The following is a 17,500-nucleotide window of genomic DNA, read 5'->3' on the forward strand; positions in this document are numbered from 1 at the left end:
CTCGCCGGCCCGTGCAGTGTGTTGACTTTGTGAGGAGTGTGTGTGCAGCTTTGTAACAACCGTAGACACACACACACACACACACACACACATTATTAACCACTTCAGTACCATGACGCGTTTCCATATTGATTGTACTTACTATTTGGTGATTTTATACAGCTTCAGAAACTCTTGTGTTAGGGAGGGAAAGGGGGAGAAGATTAAAAATAGTGAAGACTGTGGCCATTAATCTTCTGACCTCCATAGACCCTTCCTAATGTCAATAAAATCATCTAATCGTACACAAATCTCAAGGTAAAAAAAAAAAGAATGTGTCCTAGTATTGAAGGGGATAAACATAGGGATTGATAAACAGCCTCGTTCCTTTTTCTTTTTAAGCAGTTCAGAAAAAAAATGAAAAAATGTACATGTTTATATATGAAATTATACATCACTTGAGAGTCGCAATTTGGAACGCTGCAAGAATCCATTAAAAAGATGCAGTTTCCCTTCTCCTTGAGCCCTGGCCTTGGAGAGCTGGAGGAGGAGAGAGGCTGGAGAGGATGAGGGATGGGGTGACGGAGGGAGGGAGAGGATAGAGGAGGGGGATGACCGAAAGAGGAGGGGAAGGGAGGAAGAGGAAGAAGCGATGGGTGACGGAGGGAGGAGAGAGAGAGAGAGAGAGAGAGAGAGAGAGAGAGGGGAGAGGGGTGACCGAGGGAGGAAAGAAAGGGAGGAGATGACTTAGGGAAGAGGGGAAGGGGTTGAGTGAGTGGAAGGGTTCTCGAGGTGATAGTAGTAATAGTAGTAGTAGTAGTAGTAGTGGTAGTAAGAGGAAGCTTATATTTTTATTCATATATAATAATTTATCCTTTTTTACGTAAGAGGAAAATTGGCCAAAAGAAACATAAAACGATAAAATAAAGTCCACTTATTTGCCAGTCCCCTTGCAAGTTAGAAGATTTTTATTCATATTTGATCATTTATCTTTTTTATGTAAGAGGGGAAAAAAAGGGCCTACTTAGTTGCCAGTCCCCAGTGCAAGTTAGAGAGAGTTAGCTAAAAAAAGAGGGGGATAAATGTGTTGAAACCTCTCTGTTCATCTATTCCTGAAAAAAGTTACAGGCAAAATTTCTGTATGTGAAAATATAAAACGAAAAGAAAAGACCCACTTAGTTGCCAGCCATCTTGCAGGTTAGAGAGAGTTAGCCAAAAAAAAAAAAAGTGGGGGAATAAATGTATTGAAGCCTCTCTGTTCAGCTATTCGTGAAAAGAGTAATAGACAAAATTTCTGAGTGTGGAAATATAAAACGAAAATAAAAAGGCCAGTGCCCCTTGCAAGTTAGAGAGAGTTAGGCCCCTTCAGAAAAGTGTGGGGATAAATGTGTTGAAGCCTCTCTGTTCATCTATTCGAGAAAGGAGTAATAGGCAAAATTTCTATATGTGGAGAAATACAGTATGATAATAACGTTAATTGCCTCCATAGAGATCAAAATATTTATCAAACACTCCGATTCATATTCTCATCTGTTCATCTATTCGAGAAAAGAGTAATAGGCAAAATCTGTATATGTGGAAAATACAGCATGGTAATAACGCCAATTGCCCCCATAGAGATCAAAGTATTTATCAAAACACTCCGATTCGTATTGTCAAAAGTTGCGTCGTCTTCTCTCGGGAACTTTTAATAGTATTCGCTTTGGTGGAAGTAATTGAATTCAGCAAGGTTTGTTTGTTTTTTTTTTTTTTTTTTTTTTTTTCTTTTCTTTTTGGTGATTGCACCGACAGACAGACTAACAAACAAGATTCTGCATCATTAATGGTGAGAACCTGGCTGGTCATCTCAGTGGGATTGCAAAATTCATCGATTAGGGACCAAACCTGTATAACAACAACAACAAAAATAAAAACAACAACAAAAATACCAACAACAACAGTACCACCACCACCACCACAACAACAACAACAACAACAACAACAACAACAACAACAACAACAACACCATCACCACCACCACCACCACCACCACCACAACAACAACAACAACAACAACAACAACAATACCACCACCACCACTACAACAACATCAACAACAACAACAACAACTACTACTACTACTACTACTACTACTACTACTACTACTACTACTACTACTACTACTACTACTACTACTACTACTATTACTACTGCTATTACTATTATACCCACAACAACAACAACAACAACAACAACTACAATAACAACAATAATAGCAGCAAGATATTTGGAGAAACCGTAAAAGGAATATAGAAACTGCAAATCGTGCATTCACCTCAGCGTCTCTCTCTCTCTCTCTCTCTCTCTCTCTCTCTCTCTCTCTCTCTCTCTCTCTCTCTCTCTCTCTCTCTCTCTCTCTCTCTCTCTCTCTCTCTCTCTCTCCACCTCTTCTCCTCCGCCTCCTTCAGAAGTGTTCTAATCCTCTTCTCGCCCTCCTTAATGCCACCTCAATGCGATCTGGCCGCGTGAGGGTCAGCCAGCCAGAAAGCCAGTCAAGCAGGCAGTTCTGAGTGTGTGTGATTGCTATTTGCACCACAGGAGGAGCAAGAGATGTCACGGAAATAAGTTTATTAGACAGGATATGCAACTGAGATACTTTAATATGTAAAGAGCAAAAGAATTCACACACACACACACACACACACACACACACACACACACACACACACACACACACACACACACACACACACACACACACACACACACATAGACACACAATGTAATAATCAAGGACAGGAAATGGAAGGAGGAATACAAAATGGACTATAAAAAAAATACAGCAATTCCGATTTAAATCCTTGCTGTTTTATTTCACACCCTGACAACTATTACAGCATTCGAAAAGGGACATTATTATTGCAGAAGGCTCCTCCTCGCCCATCTATCTGTCGTTCACGCTGGAAAAAGAAGCTAAACCGTATAATATTGAAAAAAAATAATTACCAGCACACATAACAGTGGGAAATAAGGTATGATTTATGGCTATATTTGATCTTATTATCACCTTTATCATCACCGTTATCTATATATAAATCCATTGCAGATAAGTAACTCTCGGAATCGTCTTATCTTTACTGCCTAGCCATCTGTTCCATGCTACCCTGGCCAAAAACATCTTAATCCTTTCAGTACTAAGATGCATTATTTATCTTTATTTTTTGGGCTATGATTAGACGATTTTATTTTAATTAGAAGGATCTATGGAGGTCAGAAAGATTAATGGCTAGAACCTTCACTATTCTAATCCCCTACATAAGTTTCTGAAGCTGTATGAAATCTCCAAATAGTAACTGGAATTAATATGGAAGCTTGCCATGGTACTGAAGAGATTGAAGCATATTTACAAGCATATTGACACTTTATCGTCACTATTTTTCTAACAGACTGATGTGGAAGGTACTGGTGTTATCGAGAATGTTATGGTTCTGGTGATAACTTCAAGATTCTAGGCATGTTTGTATTGAGAACCAGAATAATTATCTTCGTAACGACTTCACCTGTGTCTCTCATCTCCTTCTAACAGTCCTGCCTTTATTTACCATGGCTGTGTTGTCATTCTTTTACATGATGGTACACCTTCTTCTTGATATGCTTGTTAATTTTGCAATAAACGAACGTATAGGTGAAATGTATTGATAGGAATGCCTTTAAGTTGATGATATTCCAAGTTTTCGTCCTGCAGTTCGGTTACTCCTGCGTTGTCAGTCTGTTAGGTAATGGTATGTTTTATTTATTCTTTTTTTTAGTTTTGTATACTCATTAACGTGCGATGAATGTTTATGTGTAGTATATCAACAGAAATGCCTTTAATTTGATAATATTCCAAGTTTTTCTTCTTACAGTTTTGGGTTGTCATTCTGTTAGGTATGTATTGTTTTTTTTTTTTCCTTTGTATGCTCATTAACGTGCGATGAATGTATATGTGTAAGTATATCAATAGAAATTCCTTTAACCTCTTCAGTACTGGGAGGCATTTTTTACCTTGAACTTCGAGTATGACTGAATGATTTTATTTTAGATTACCAAGGGTCCATGGAGGAGAGAAGATTAAAGGCCAGAGTCGTCACTATTTTAATCCCGGACATAAGAGTCTAAAGCTGTGCAAAATCACAAAATAGTAACCAGAGTCAATACGAAAACGCGTCATGGTACTGAAGGGGTTAATCGGTTGACATTCCAAGCTTCTTTCTTACAATTCAGTTACTCGTATTACTAAATTTCCTTACAGTTCAGTTACTATTATCATTTGTACAGTGCATGTGTTATATCCCCTCTACATTCAACCCTCTCCTTGTTAATATGACAAAAACATCAACGCCACCACCACCACCACCACCACCGCCACCACCGCCACAAGCCTTCATTATCATCACCATAACCACCTTTCACCGCCTCACAGTCACCACCACCACCTGCTAAGGAGCAAAACATCTAAATCACGCTCTTTTCATTCCAGGTGCTTTGAACGAGCAAGAGAGGTAGAGGGAGCGATGACCCCCACTACACCAACACCTTGTAAGAAAGACGACGAGCTAAGTGGCAAGTGTGTGTGTGTGTGTGTGTGTGTGTGTGTGTGTGTGTCTGAAGCAGGAAGTGACATTATTGTTAGTTGTTTTTTTCTTCTTTGTCTTCTATGTAAATATAAATTGTTGTTAGTTTATTTTTCATCTCTATTCTCGAGTCATGGTAAAAAATTTTGTTCTAAGATTCCCTCAATAACTGAGATTCCCTATCCGTGTGTCATTAGAAAGTCAAAAACAATTCCAAGTCATTTCATTCCCTTCACTACCACGACGCATTTCCATATTCATTCTGCTTACTATTTTGGTGATTTTGCACAATTTCAGAAACTTATATGTGGGGATTAAGATCATGAAGACTGTGGTCACTAATCTTCTCCATAGACACTTCTCAACTTCAATAAAATCGTCTAATCATACACAATTTCCATATTCATTCTGCTTACTATTTTGGTGATTTTGCACAATTTCAGAAACTTATATGTGGGGGATTAAGATCGTGAAGACTGTGGCCACTAATCTTTTCCATAGACACTTCTCAACTTCAATAAAATCGTCTAATCATACACAATTTCCATATTCATTCTGCTAACTATTTTGGTGATTTTACACAACTCCAAAATTTATGTGTGGGGATTAAAATAGTGAGGACTGTGGACCATTAAGCTTCTGACCTCCATAGACACTTTCCAATGTCAATAAAATGGTCTAATCGTACATAAATCACAAGGTAAAAATATGTCCCAGTATTAAAAGGGCTAATTATGGTGATGGAAGGTGCATGGCTCATTTTTTTCACTCTCTCTCTCTCTGTACCATGACTTCTTTTTCTTTAGTCCATTGTTCTTTATTTCATTAAAATTCATTGTTTATTTTTTGTCGTGGTGTAGATTTACAATTTTCTGTCTGGCACTCTCTTTTTCATCATCCGTTTCAAATTTCGCTGTCATTTTACGTAACTGTCCTTTTATTCTGGTGTGCTTTTTTTTTCTTTCTTTTTTTTTCTTTCCTTTTTTCTTCTTTTTTTCAGTCGAACATGTATCATCGTCCACTTCCACATTTGCGGTGATTTTTTTTTTTTTTCCTCTTTTTTTTTTAGTCTAATTTGTATCATTTTCCTTTTTTCCTTTTTTTGTCGAATTTGTATCGTCATTTTCCTTTTTTCCTCTTTTTTAGTCTAATTTGTATCATTTTCCTTTTTTCCTCTTTTTTAGACGAATTTGTATCGTCATTTTCCCTTTTTCCTCTTTTTTTAGTCGAATTTGTATCGTCATTTTCCTTTTTTCCTCTTTTTTTTTTTTTTGTCGAATTTGCATCATGATCCACTTCAGATTTCGTTGTCATGTTATGTGGATGTTCTTTTATTCCGAGGTAGTTTTTCCTTTTTCTTTCCTTTTTCCTCTTTTCTTTTTTTTTTTTTTTTGTCGAATTTATATCATCATCCTTTTCAGATTTCGTTGTCATTTTACGTAGCTGTCCTTTATTCCGGTGTTTTCCTTTCTTTTCTTTCTTTTTTCCTCTTTTCTTTTTTTTTTTATATCGAACCTGTATCATGTTACAACCCTTTATTTTGATACTCATTTTTCTTTTCTTTCTCTCTCTCTCTCTCTCTCTCTCTCTCTCTCTCTCTCTCTCTCTCTCTCTCTCTCTCTCTCTCTCTCTCTCTCTCTCTCTCTCTCTCTCTCTCTCTCTCTTCTCTCTCTCTCTCTCTTTTCTTTTCTTTTTTTTAGTCATGTTATATAGCTATCCTTTAATCCGATGCGTTTTTTCTTTTCCTTTTAGTCAAGCTTCCATCAGGTTAGTCGCACATTTCGTCATTCAAAGCACTTACGTTGGAATCTTTCGTCTTGATCACTCTACAACAATGCAGGTTCAGTTTTCCTATAGGTTTCTCACCGCTACTTTGAACGTCTTGGCAATTTCACCTGTTTATAGTTTCATCCCCTCCGTCTTTCAGGATTTGCAGAAGTTACATAAGTCTGCCATTTGTTGTCATTTGTAGCTTTGTTGGTACCAGTACATATATATATATAGTCCCTTTTTATCTTTCTTTTTCTCTCTTTCGCACGTCATGTCTCTCTTTCTCTCTCTCATCTTTCAAGACTTACTGATGTATAAAAATGCCAAATGGTGTTTTTTGTCTGTGTCTTCTTGCTGGTACTCTTGTTTATAGATTCATTAGTCTTTTTTTTTCGGAAGTCATAAGTTTTTTTCTCTCTCTTACATAAAGTTCTCTACCTCTCACGACTTTCAGATGTAGGAGAATGCCAACTGATGCTTTTGTTGTCTATCTTCTTCTTGGTAGCGCTTGTTTATTGTGTTAGTCTGTCATTCTGTAACATAGCCAATGGGCAAGAGGAGAAAAGGGAAGGAAGGAGAGGAGGGGAGAGAGAGAGAAGAGAAGAGAAGAGAGGAGAGGAGAGGAGGACGTGGAGAAAAGGATGAAAAAAAAGAAGAAAGGAAAAAAAAAAGATGAACAAGATGAGGAAAAAGAGAAGAAAAAAAAAGAAAATTAAAGAAGGAGAGAGCCAAGTAGACGATAAGAGAGGAAAAGAAGATGAAAAAAATAATAAAACTGAAGAGTATGAAGAGTAAGATAAAAGACGCAACAGATAGCAAGCAAATCATTCTTGACTTGGTGAGTGAGTCAGTCAGTTTTCTTCCTAATGAGCTCTTGAATATCTTGAAAATCTGACGAGTGTGTGGAGTGGAGGAGAGTGGAGAGGAGAGAAGAGTGGAGAGGAGTATAGATAAAAACATGCGCTTGGTTGGCTCTCCTGCGCGTGGGAAGTGACAGGGCAGGAATGGGACGCGGGAAGGAGCAAGGGAGGGAAGAAGTTTGTGTGGCATTATTTCTCTCAGACTTTGGGTGTGTGTGTGTGTGTGTGAAGGTTACAGGAGTCAGAAATGAAAGAAAACGGAGAACTTCTTAGAGGGTTATAGTACCGAAAGGGAAAAAGAAGAAGGAGGAAGAGGAGGAGGAGGAGGAGCTATAAGTTCTTAGAAGATGAATGGGAAGGAGATGAGGAAAGAAGGGGAACGTGAGGGAGATGAATGGAGGAGAGTAGAAGGGAAGAGTGAAATAAAAGTTTACGTGTGTTTGGGAGGGGAGGAGGGGGGAGAGGAACTTAATGAAGGCTAAATGAAACAGGCAATGAATGGCACTAAGATATACGAGTGAGGTGAAGAGGAGAGGAGGTGAGTGGGAGGAGAAATAGACACAGAATGGAGGAGAGGACGGCAATGAAAGATGAGAGGGATGAGAAAATGAGTGAAGATGCATTGGAAAGTACTGAATAGAGGAGAGGGAAACGATAAGTGGGAAAAAAAAAAGAGAGATTTAAAGAGAGGAAAATCTGAGGAATGTACATAGTGGGATAGAGAAGAGGATGTATTAGAAGGCATAGAGGAAATAATAATAAGGAATGCTTTAGAAAGTACTGAACAGAGGAGAGGGAAATGATGAGTGGGGAAAAAAGAGAGATTTAAAGACAGGAAAGAATGAGGAACGCGAGGACGTATTAGAAGGAATAGAGGAAATAATAATAAAGAATGCATTAGAAAGTACTGAGTAAAGGAAAAGGAAACGATGAGTGGGAAGAAAGAGAGACTTAAAGAGAGAGAAATATACGTACTGAAGTGGAATAGAGAATACCGAGTGAGAGGAAAGTATTAGTAGGTATAGAAGAATATTAATTAGTGATGCATTATGAGTTATTGAGTACAGGAGAAGAAAATGATGAGGTGGGGAAAAAAAGAGATAAAGAGAGAGAAATGAGAGAAACATATTGAGTGAAATAGAGAATAAGAAAATGAGTGAGTGGAAAGTATTAGGAGATAGAGAGGAAAGGAAAAGGAGAAAAAAGAGAGATAAAGAAGAGAGAAACATTGAGTGGGATAGAGAATAAGAAAATGAGTGAATGGGGTGTATTAGGAGGTAGAGAGGAAAGGAGAGGGGGATTTTGAGAGGGAAGAGAAGGCAGTGAGAGGGACGAGAGGGGCCAAAGAGGTGTATCTTGTGTATAACCAGTGAGGCGGAGCTACTGTGGTCCCCGAGGGTGAAGTTAATTACAGAGAGAGAGAGAGAGAGAGAGAGAGAGAGAGAGAGAGAGAGAGAGAGAGAGATACTCGCCCTTCCCTTTGATCTTTCTCGTGATGTGGCATAACGCAAGAGCGACTGGAAGAGGAGGAGGAGGAGGAGGAAGAGGAGGAGGAGGAGGAGGAGGAGGAGGAGGAGGAGGAGGAGGAGTTGAAGGAGGAGTAGGAATTGGAGGAAGAGGACGATGACGGAGGGGAGAAGAAGAAGGAGGAGGAGGAGGAGGAGGAGGAGGAGGAGGAGGAGGAGGAGGAGGAGGAGGAGGAGGAGGAGGAGGAGGAGGACGAGAAGACGGAGTAAGTGTGAGAGTCAGAGAGAGAGAGAGAGAGAGTTGACCTCACTTACTCTCCTCACTCACTCACTCAGTCAAGTTCCCTCTCACCTGCTCTCACTTTCTCCACCACCACCACCACCACCACCACCACCACCACTGCCACCACCACACCACCACCACCACTACTACTACCCCTAATTCTGCCACCACCATCACCACCACAACACCCTCTAATTCTGCCACTCACCACTCTCTCTCTCTCTCTCTCTCTCTCTCTCTCTCTCTCTCTCTCTCTCTCTCTCTCTCTCTCTCTCTCTCTCTCTCTCTCTCTCTCTCTCTCTCTCTCTCAAGAATATACCAACAAACTCACGGTAAGAGGCATGAAAACCGCACTTGAGACACGGAAATTAACAGAGAGAGAGAGAGAGAGAGAGAGAGAGAGAGAGAGTAAAGAAAATAGAATAAGTAAGTAAAGAAACCAAAAAATGTAACAAAGACAAAAAGAGGAATAAAAATGGAGAATTAACAAAGAAGAGAGAGAGAGAGAGAGAGAGAGAGAGAGAGAGAGAGAGAGAGAGAGAGAGAGAGAGAGAGAGAGTTGAATTATTGTCAAACTCTGTGAGGCGTTTGAGCGAGGCACTGTACTCCAAGCCCCCAGTGAAGGCTATGATTCACAGAGAGAGAGAGAGAGAGAGAGAGAGAGAGAGAGAGAGAGAGAGAGAGAGAGAGAGAGAGAGAGTGATTGCTTGTGGTGGTGGTAGTGGTGGTGGTGGTGGAGCTAGAGAAGATATAATACATTTCGACAGCATCTCCTCGTCCCCTCGTTAGGATCGGCGGAGCTTAGCTGAGAACGAGAGGAGAGGAGGAGGAGGAAGAGGAGGAGGAGGAGGTGGAGGAGGAGGTTGAGGAGGAGGAAAGAAGGAAAATTGTAAGAAAGAAGAAGACACTGAAGAAGAGAAAGAGGAGAAACAGAAGATAGGAAGAAATAGAAGGTAAAAGGAGAAAGAGGAAGAATAGAGAACGAGGAGGAGGAGGAGGAGGAGGAGGAGGAGGAGAAGAACAAGAAGGAGGAAGAGAAGGAGGAGGAAGAAGAGGAGGACAAGGACGAGGAGGAAAAAGAAGAAGAAGAAGAAAAAAAAAGAAAAAAAGAAGAAGAAGACGAAGAAGTAGAAGGAGGAGGAGGAAGGCGAAGGGAGACAAGGAATACAGAAGGAGAGTGAAGAAAGACAAAGATGAAACAAAAGAAGAGGAACAAATGGAAGTGAAGAAGGAAAACAGACACTAACAAAACACAAATAATGAAAAAAACTAACAAATTAAAATCTACACACTATTTTATTCTGATTTACGTACATATGTGCAAAGGAGAAGGAAAGGAGGAAGAAAAAAAGGAGGAGGAGGAAGAGGAGTAGGAAGAAGAACAGGAGGAGAAGATAAAGAAGGAAGACAAGGAGGAAGAGAAAACAAAAGAACAAACAACGTATTCAAAAATCTGAGAAGAAGAAGAAGAAGAAGAGAAAAAGAAGAAGACAAGAAGATAAAGAAGGAAGACAAGGAGGAAGAGAAAACAAAAGAACAAACAACGTATTAAAAAAACCTGAGATAAAGAAGAAGAAGAAGAAGAAGAATGAGAAAGATGAAGAAAAAAAAAAGAAGAGGAGGAAGAGGAGGAGAAAATTAATAAAAACAAAAAAAAACACGAAATAAACAAGAACCAAACAGGAGACAATGAATAAATACAAACATCAAGAAACAAATGAGAACCAAACAGCAGCATATTTTTGTCCCTTACAAGACTTTAAATTAAATTACACAATAAAACCTAAAATAAGAAGGAAGAAAGGAAGAACAACAACAGAAACAGAAGAAAAAAGGAGGAGGAGGAGGAGGAGGAGGAGGAGGAGGAAAACAGACAAAAAGAGAAGAGTGTTGTAGAGAAGAGGGCGAAAGAGGTGGCAGGAGAGGACAATTTAGGAGTGAGGAGGCGTGTTTTGAAGAGAGAGAGAGAGAGAGAGAGAGAGAGAGAGAGAGAGAGAGAGAGAGACATGAGAGGAGGCAGTGAGAGGGCAGAGAGAGAGAGAGAGAGAGAGAGAGAGAGAGAGAGAGAGAGAGAGAGAGAGAGAGAGAGAGAGAGAGAATCCATTTTTGCCCTGTTTCATTATTCATAGTCCTTGTCTGTCTATTCAGTCTTTCTTTTGTTGTTGTCGTTTTTTTCATTTATATTCATTAACGTTGCATATTTCATCGACTCATTTGTTCCGTGTCCTTTTTTTTTTTTTTTTTTTTTTTTTTAAGGTCCGTGTGTTAATTTGCTTTTTTTTTTTTTTTTGTATCATCTTTATTTCCTTTCTGTTTCGTTTCATTCACTTTCTTTTTTTTCCCTCACTTGTCTCATTACCACTAATTATGTTGTAATCTCTCTCTCTCTCTCTCTCTCTCTCTCTCTCTCTCTCTCTCTCTCTCTCTCTCTCTCTCTCTCTCTCGCTCTTGCTCTCGCTCTTTCCGCTCTTCATTTTCACTAAGTGTCACATTAAAACATTCATTTCTCTCTATATATCTTTTTTTTCAGTATTTTTATTCATTTTCTTTTTATCTTTATTCACTTTTTTCTCCTCTTTGCCTCATTACCTCTCATTATGTCGCAGTTAGTCCAGTCAGTCAGTCAGTCAGTCAGTCAGTCATTCATTCAGTCAGTCAGTTAGTCAGTTAGTTAGTCAGTCAGTCAGTCATTCAGTCAGTCTTCCCGCTTCTCATTTTAGGTAAGTGTCCTTCACAACTCCGTCATATCGCCACTCTCCATCGGTGCATTATATAATTTCCATAAAACATTATTTCTCTTACCTTTTCACATTCCTCGTGTTCCCCTTTGACTTCCCCTCTTCCTCCTGCTTCTCTCTGACATACCACTAATCTTCCGCGTGTCCCCTCACCCTCTCTTAGCCTCACTCTCTCTCTCTCGCTCTCACTCTCACTCTCCTTCTCTCCTTGCTTCATTTTCATCCTGTTTGCTGTTTCGTCCCTATCCTCTCTTCTTGTCTGTCTCCCTTCACCCTCATCCGTGTCTCTCACTCGGCCTCTTGCTGCTCCTCTCTCTCTCTCTCTCTTTCTCTTCCTGTCTGTCTGTCTATGTCTCTTTGTCTCTCTCTGTCTGTCTTCCTTCCTTCCTTATCTCGCTTTCACGTTGCTATTTCTGTCTCTAGCCTCTCGTCCTGTATGTCTTACTTCACCCTCGCCCATGTATTTCACTCCTCGTTCTCCTCCTCTTCCTCTTTGTCTCGCCCTGTCTAGTCTCCTTTCCTTCCTCCTTCACTCTGATCCTGCTTGCCACTCTCATCCCTTGCCTCTCTTTTTTATCTATCTTACTTCACCCTCATCCATGTCTTTCTCTCCTCCTCCTCCTCCTCCTTCCTCCCCTGCATCGCCATCTGCTTCCCTGCCTCCCTCACGACCCACTAACGACCTATCATGACTTGCCTCACCTGACGACCACGCCGCAGCAGCCAACAGTCTCACGAGGGTTCACGTCGCCTCGCCTTGTGTAGGAGTATCTTCACTTTCTGCCACGCCCTCGTTTACCCTCCGCCCTGAGGCATGTGATGGCGTTTGGAGAGGAGAGTGTGACAGAAGTGGTGACTCGTTTCATAACTCTGTGTGTGTGTGTGTGTGTGTGTGTGTGTGTGTGTGTGTGTGTGTGTGTGTGTGTGTGTGTTGGTTAGTTCTCGCCTGTAAAATGGAATGGGAAGGTTTGGTGATGTTATACTTTACTTCCTGACTCGTGTATTTGTCAAGTGAAGGTATTTTTTTACAGGTATTTGGTGAGCTTTGGAGGAGAAAAAGTGATGGAAGTGTTAAGATGCTCCATAAACCTTGAATGTATCTCTCTCTCTCTCTCTCTCTCTCTCTCTCTCTCTCTCTCTCTCTCTCTCTCTCTCTCTCTCTCTCTCTCTCTCTCTCTCTCTCTCTCTCTCTCTCTCTCTCTCTCTGTGTGTGTGTGTGTGTGTGTGTGTGTGTTGTTAGCTGCTGCTATAAGATGAAGTGGCAATCTATGACAGTACTATACTCTATTAACTGGATCTTGTATCTGCCAAGCGACGTGTGTGTGTGTGTGTGTGTGTGTGTGTGTGTGTGTGTGTGTGTGTGTGTTTTTAAGCTGGGAATATAACACGAAAAAAAGTGAATGTCAAGGTATTCTGTAATCTATGAAATTTTTAACGTTATTTCTCTCCATTATTAACCTCTTCAGTACTGAGACACATTTTTACCTTGAGGTTTGTGTACGATTAGACCATTTTATTGGCATTAGGAAGGGTCTATGGAGGTCAGAAGATTAATGGCCACAGTCTTCACTATTGTAATCCCCCACATAAGTTTCTGAAGCTGTATAAAATCACCAGATAGTATGCAGAATGAATAGGGAAACGCGTCATGGTACTGAAGGGGTTAACACTGCAATAAGTACATGTTTCCTTAATCACAAGTAAAATCAAAGAAATGTTGATTCTAGAGCAACACCAAACATTCATCATCACACTGGTTAGAAATAGAAAAACATCCATTCATTCTTTTTTTTTCAGTCTTGTAAATGATTCCATAGATTGCATTAGTATTGTTGACTGTCCCACATCGCAGTGAAGAGATTTAGGAGCTGCTGGAATAAGCAACAGTCCCACCCTCCCGCCTGCTCTTCCCTCCTCCTCTCCGCTATTCTCCTCTCTTCTCTTCCTCCACCACGTTGTCTTCGTCTCTCGTGCTTCCTCACACACACACACACTAAGCAACAGTCTTTCACCCCTTCAGTATCATGACGCGCTTCCATATTCATTCTGCTTACTATTTGGTGATTTTATACAGCTTCAGAAACTCATGTTGGGGATTAGAATAGTGGAGACTGTGGCCATTAACCTTCTGACCTCCATAGATCCATCCTAATGTAAATAAAATGGTCTAATCGTACCCAAAACTCAGGGTAAAAATGTGTCCCATTAGTGAAAGGGATTAACTATTTACCAGCTTCCCTTTACCATTCATCCACGTACGCATTGTAAAGTGTTTTCATTACAGCTCTCTTTTTTTATTCAGATGTTTACAGTAAAGCTTTGAGTGGTGGTGGTGGTGGTGGTGGTGGCGGTAGTGGTGGAGTGGAGGGTTTGTTTCCATAGAGCAGCTGTGTCCTTGTTTACGTGCCATTGGCGGTGTTGTTGTTTTGTGAGTGACGCGTCTCGCTGATAACCAGGCCACGCTGTGAAGGCTCGACCTCTTTAGGATGGTTAGTGTTTTGGGCTGATGAGGAAAATGAGAGGCTGCTGTGAAGAGAGAGAGAGAGAGAGAGAGAGAGAGAGAGAGAGAGAGAGAGAGAGAGAGAGATCAAGTGGCCTCATCTTCAGAGAAAGCAGCCCAATTACTCCATTTTTATCATCCTTGTCCTTATTAATTCAATCATCAGTTCCTTGGATAAGTCGGTCGTACTAGTATTTCTTGGACTAAGGAGCACTGGGAGGGGCGCAGCTCGCGAGATGGAGTTTATACACCAGAGTTACGCCTAAATAAACGCGTGAGTGCCTCTCAAGATTATCATGATACGGAGCAGCTACAATGACACCACTAAGTCTTGTGCTCCCAAAGCGGCGGCGGGAAGGCAGCTCGTCTCTTGTTTCTTGGAAGGAGGAGGAGGAAGAGGAGGAGTAAGAGCGTGACGAGGAGGAAGAGGAATGAAGGCTGATAATGAGTGCAGACACAGTGAAAGTAAAGAAAACAGACTGTGTGACTGACTATTAGTGATCAGCTGTCAGTGACTGAAGGATTGACTGATGGAATGGAATGACTGACTAACTGACTGACTAACTGACTGACTGCATATCTACGTATCTGATGAAATGCCTGAATAACTGACTATATATCTGACCAAATGGCTGAATAACTGACCGTGTATCTGACCAAATGACTGACTGACTGACTGCACGATTGACTGACTGGAATTCTTGTTAACTGAGGGATTAACTCCATGACAGACAGATGGAGTGACTGGCTGGATGCATGAAGGAATGAACAATTGCCCACCACAATAGTCAACCAAATAGTCAACGAACTGGTAACTCTTGGACTAATCTCTTTCTTTTGACTAACTCTTTCTAACCTTTCATGGAAACTGCAATTCTAGTGGGCCTTTTTTCTAATATAGTTTTTTTTTTCCTTGGCAGTTCTCCTTCCTCTTATATAAAAAAAAAAAAAAAGAATCTCAGCTTTAATCCAATGTGAAAGACTTCGCCTCCAGTACCTTTGAAGTGGCGATGTACCAGAGCAAAGGAGCGAACCATAAGCCTCTTCTCGCTAATATTACGGAGTTCTACCTCGAATAATTTAAAACGACTCTTGTATAAGCTTTTAACCCCTTGAGTACCATGACGCGTTTCCATATTAATTCTGCTTGCTATTTGGTGATTTTATACAGCTTCATAAACTTAAGTGGGAGATTGAAATAATGAAGACTGCTGCCATCAATCTTCTGACCTCCATAGACCCTTCGTAATGTTAATAAAATGATCTAATCGTACATAAATCTTAAGGTAAAAATGTGTCCCTTGCAGTTCAGGATATTCGTCCCAGATTTTTGGCTAGCTCTCTTAATCTTTTCGGGAACTTGCAATCTAGTGGACATATTTTTCTTATTTTTCGTTGCCCTCGGCCATAAAAAAGAGGTATTGAAGGGGTTAAGACTTTCAAGGGTGTTTTCCTGACCTTGGCAATAGTTTAACAAAAATCCTGCATCATCAGTGGGAAAAATCACGACAACTCGACTAATTATATAGGAAGCTTTTGAAAATATTCCCTCCAAGGCCATTAAACCATTAAAGACAAAACAAACGTCACCATCAGTACGGGATGAAAGGGAAACTCATAACTAACACATTCAAAAGGCTTCATATCACCAGCACTGCTTCTCCTTCACTGTCTTCCTAGTTACCGAGTGTCAGTAAGCTCGCCCTTTGTACAAATCTCCTTCGGTTGATTTTTCCCTTCAGCATCTTCTGTTGCATTCATCAGGACCAGAACATGTTTTCATATTCATTCTGCTTACTGTTTTTGTGGTTTTATACAGCTTCTGAAACTTATGTGGGGATTAAAATAGTGAAGACATAAGAACGTAAAAGAGGGAAGATACAAGAGACCGCCAAGCCTGTATACACGTGGCAGTCCCTGTACGTGTGATTAAAGCTACTTAATTCTATCTATCATCCCCGTCCATAAATTTATCTTATTTTTTTTAAGTTCCCTATTGACTCAGCCCTAACTACATGACCACTGAGACCGTTCCACTCATCAACCACTCTGTTTGAAAACCAGTTTCTTCCCATTTCTCTCCTAAACCTAAATTTTTCAAGTTTAAACCCATTATTTTTGTTTCTGTCCCCTCTACTGATCCTAAGAACTACATTCATGCCCCATTTGTTAAAACCTTATACCACTTAAATACTTTTATCAGGTCTCCTTTTAACCTACGTCTCTCTAAGGAATGCAGGTTGAGTTTCTTCAGTCTCGCTTCGTAGGGAATATCACTCATTCCCTGTATCATTTTAGATATCCTCCTTAGCACTGACCTCAATAGAGTTATATCCTTCCTATAATGTGGGGACCAGAATTGTACAACATAGTCAATATGTGGCCTGACCACCGCCAAGTATAATTTTAGTATTGCTGCGAGACTTCTGGAACTATGGCCATTAATCTTCAGACCTCCATAAAAATAAAATCGTCTAATCACATCCAAAACTCAAGGTAAAGGTGCGTCCCATTACTGAAGGGGTTAAAAGACTTTAGTATGAAAAAAAGATATGAGTCAGGGATGTTGTAGATGATGACGAGAAAGGTAGGAATCAGTACCTAAGCTCATCTCTCCTAACCATTTGAATTACAGAGTACGTCGTGTCCAGAACCACCACGCTAACTTAATACAGGGCAGAGTGACGAGAGCCAGCTGGATTAATTAACCCTTCAGTACCGAGACACATTTTTACCTTGATTTTTGTGGTATAGTAAATCGATTTTATATACATTAGAAAGACTCAATGAAGGTCAAAAAGATAAATGGCCGAAATCTTTACTATTCCAACCCCCCTAGCATGTGTTCCTGAAGCTGCAGAAAATCACCAAATAGTAACTAGAATGAATATGGAAACACGCTCTGGTACTGAAGAGATTATACACGCCCTCAGCTATTTGGGTGTCGCATTACACACGCATATCCTACACAAGTCTGACGCGTGCCGGAGTGGTGGTAGAGAATAAAGCGGAGACCTGTTACCGGATGAGCGAATTGAGTAGAGTTGAGAGGCGATAGTAAAGTGACTCGCTCCTTGTTACATTCAGTCTCTGCAACTCCGTGTGTGTTTTGTGCTCGGAGAATTGTGACGATGAGGAATTTGTGATGAAGAGAGAGAGAGAGAGAGAGAGAGAGAGAGAGAGAGAGATTTATGCCTCTCCTCTCCTCTCTTTAACTCTGCTCCTCGATCAGTAAAATATTGTACGTACAAGAATTATGGGGTTGTGATAACAGTAGTAGTAGTAGTAATAGTAGTAGTAGTAGTAGTAGTA

The 17,500-nt window shown here is 40.4% G+C and overlaps 1 long non-coding RNA gene across 2 annotated transcripts in view; it reads left to right on the forward strand.

The window, feature by feature from the left end:
- Positions 1–17,500, forward strand: part of LOC123516557 — a 198,158-nt gene that overhangs the window by 132,038 nt on the left and 48,620 nt on the right. For both annotated transcript variants that reach the window (XR_006678224.1, XR_006678225.1), the window contains one exon: positions 4,478–4,536. This is a non-coding gene — a long non-coding RNA (uncharacterized LOC123516557). The remainder of the gene's footprint in view (positions 1–4,477; positions 4,537–17,500) is intronic.

Source organism: Portunus trituberculatus, chromosome 41 (genome assembly GCF_017591435.1).
Source record: "Portunus trituberculatus isolate SZX2019 chromosome 41, ASM1759143v1, whole genome shotgun sequence".
NCBI lineage: Eukaryota > Metazoa > Arthropoda > Malacostraca > Decapoda > Portunidae > Portunus > Portunus trituberculatus.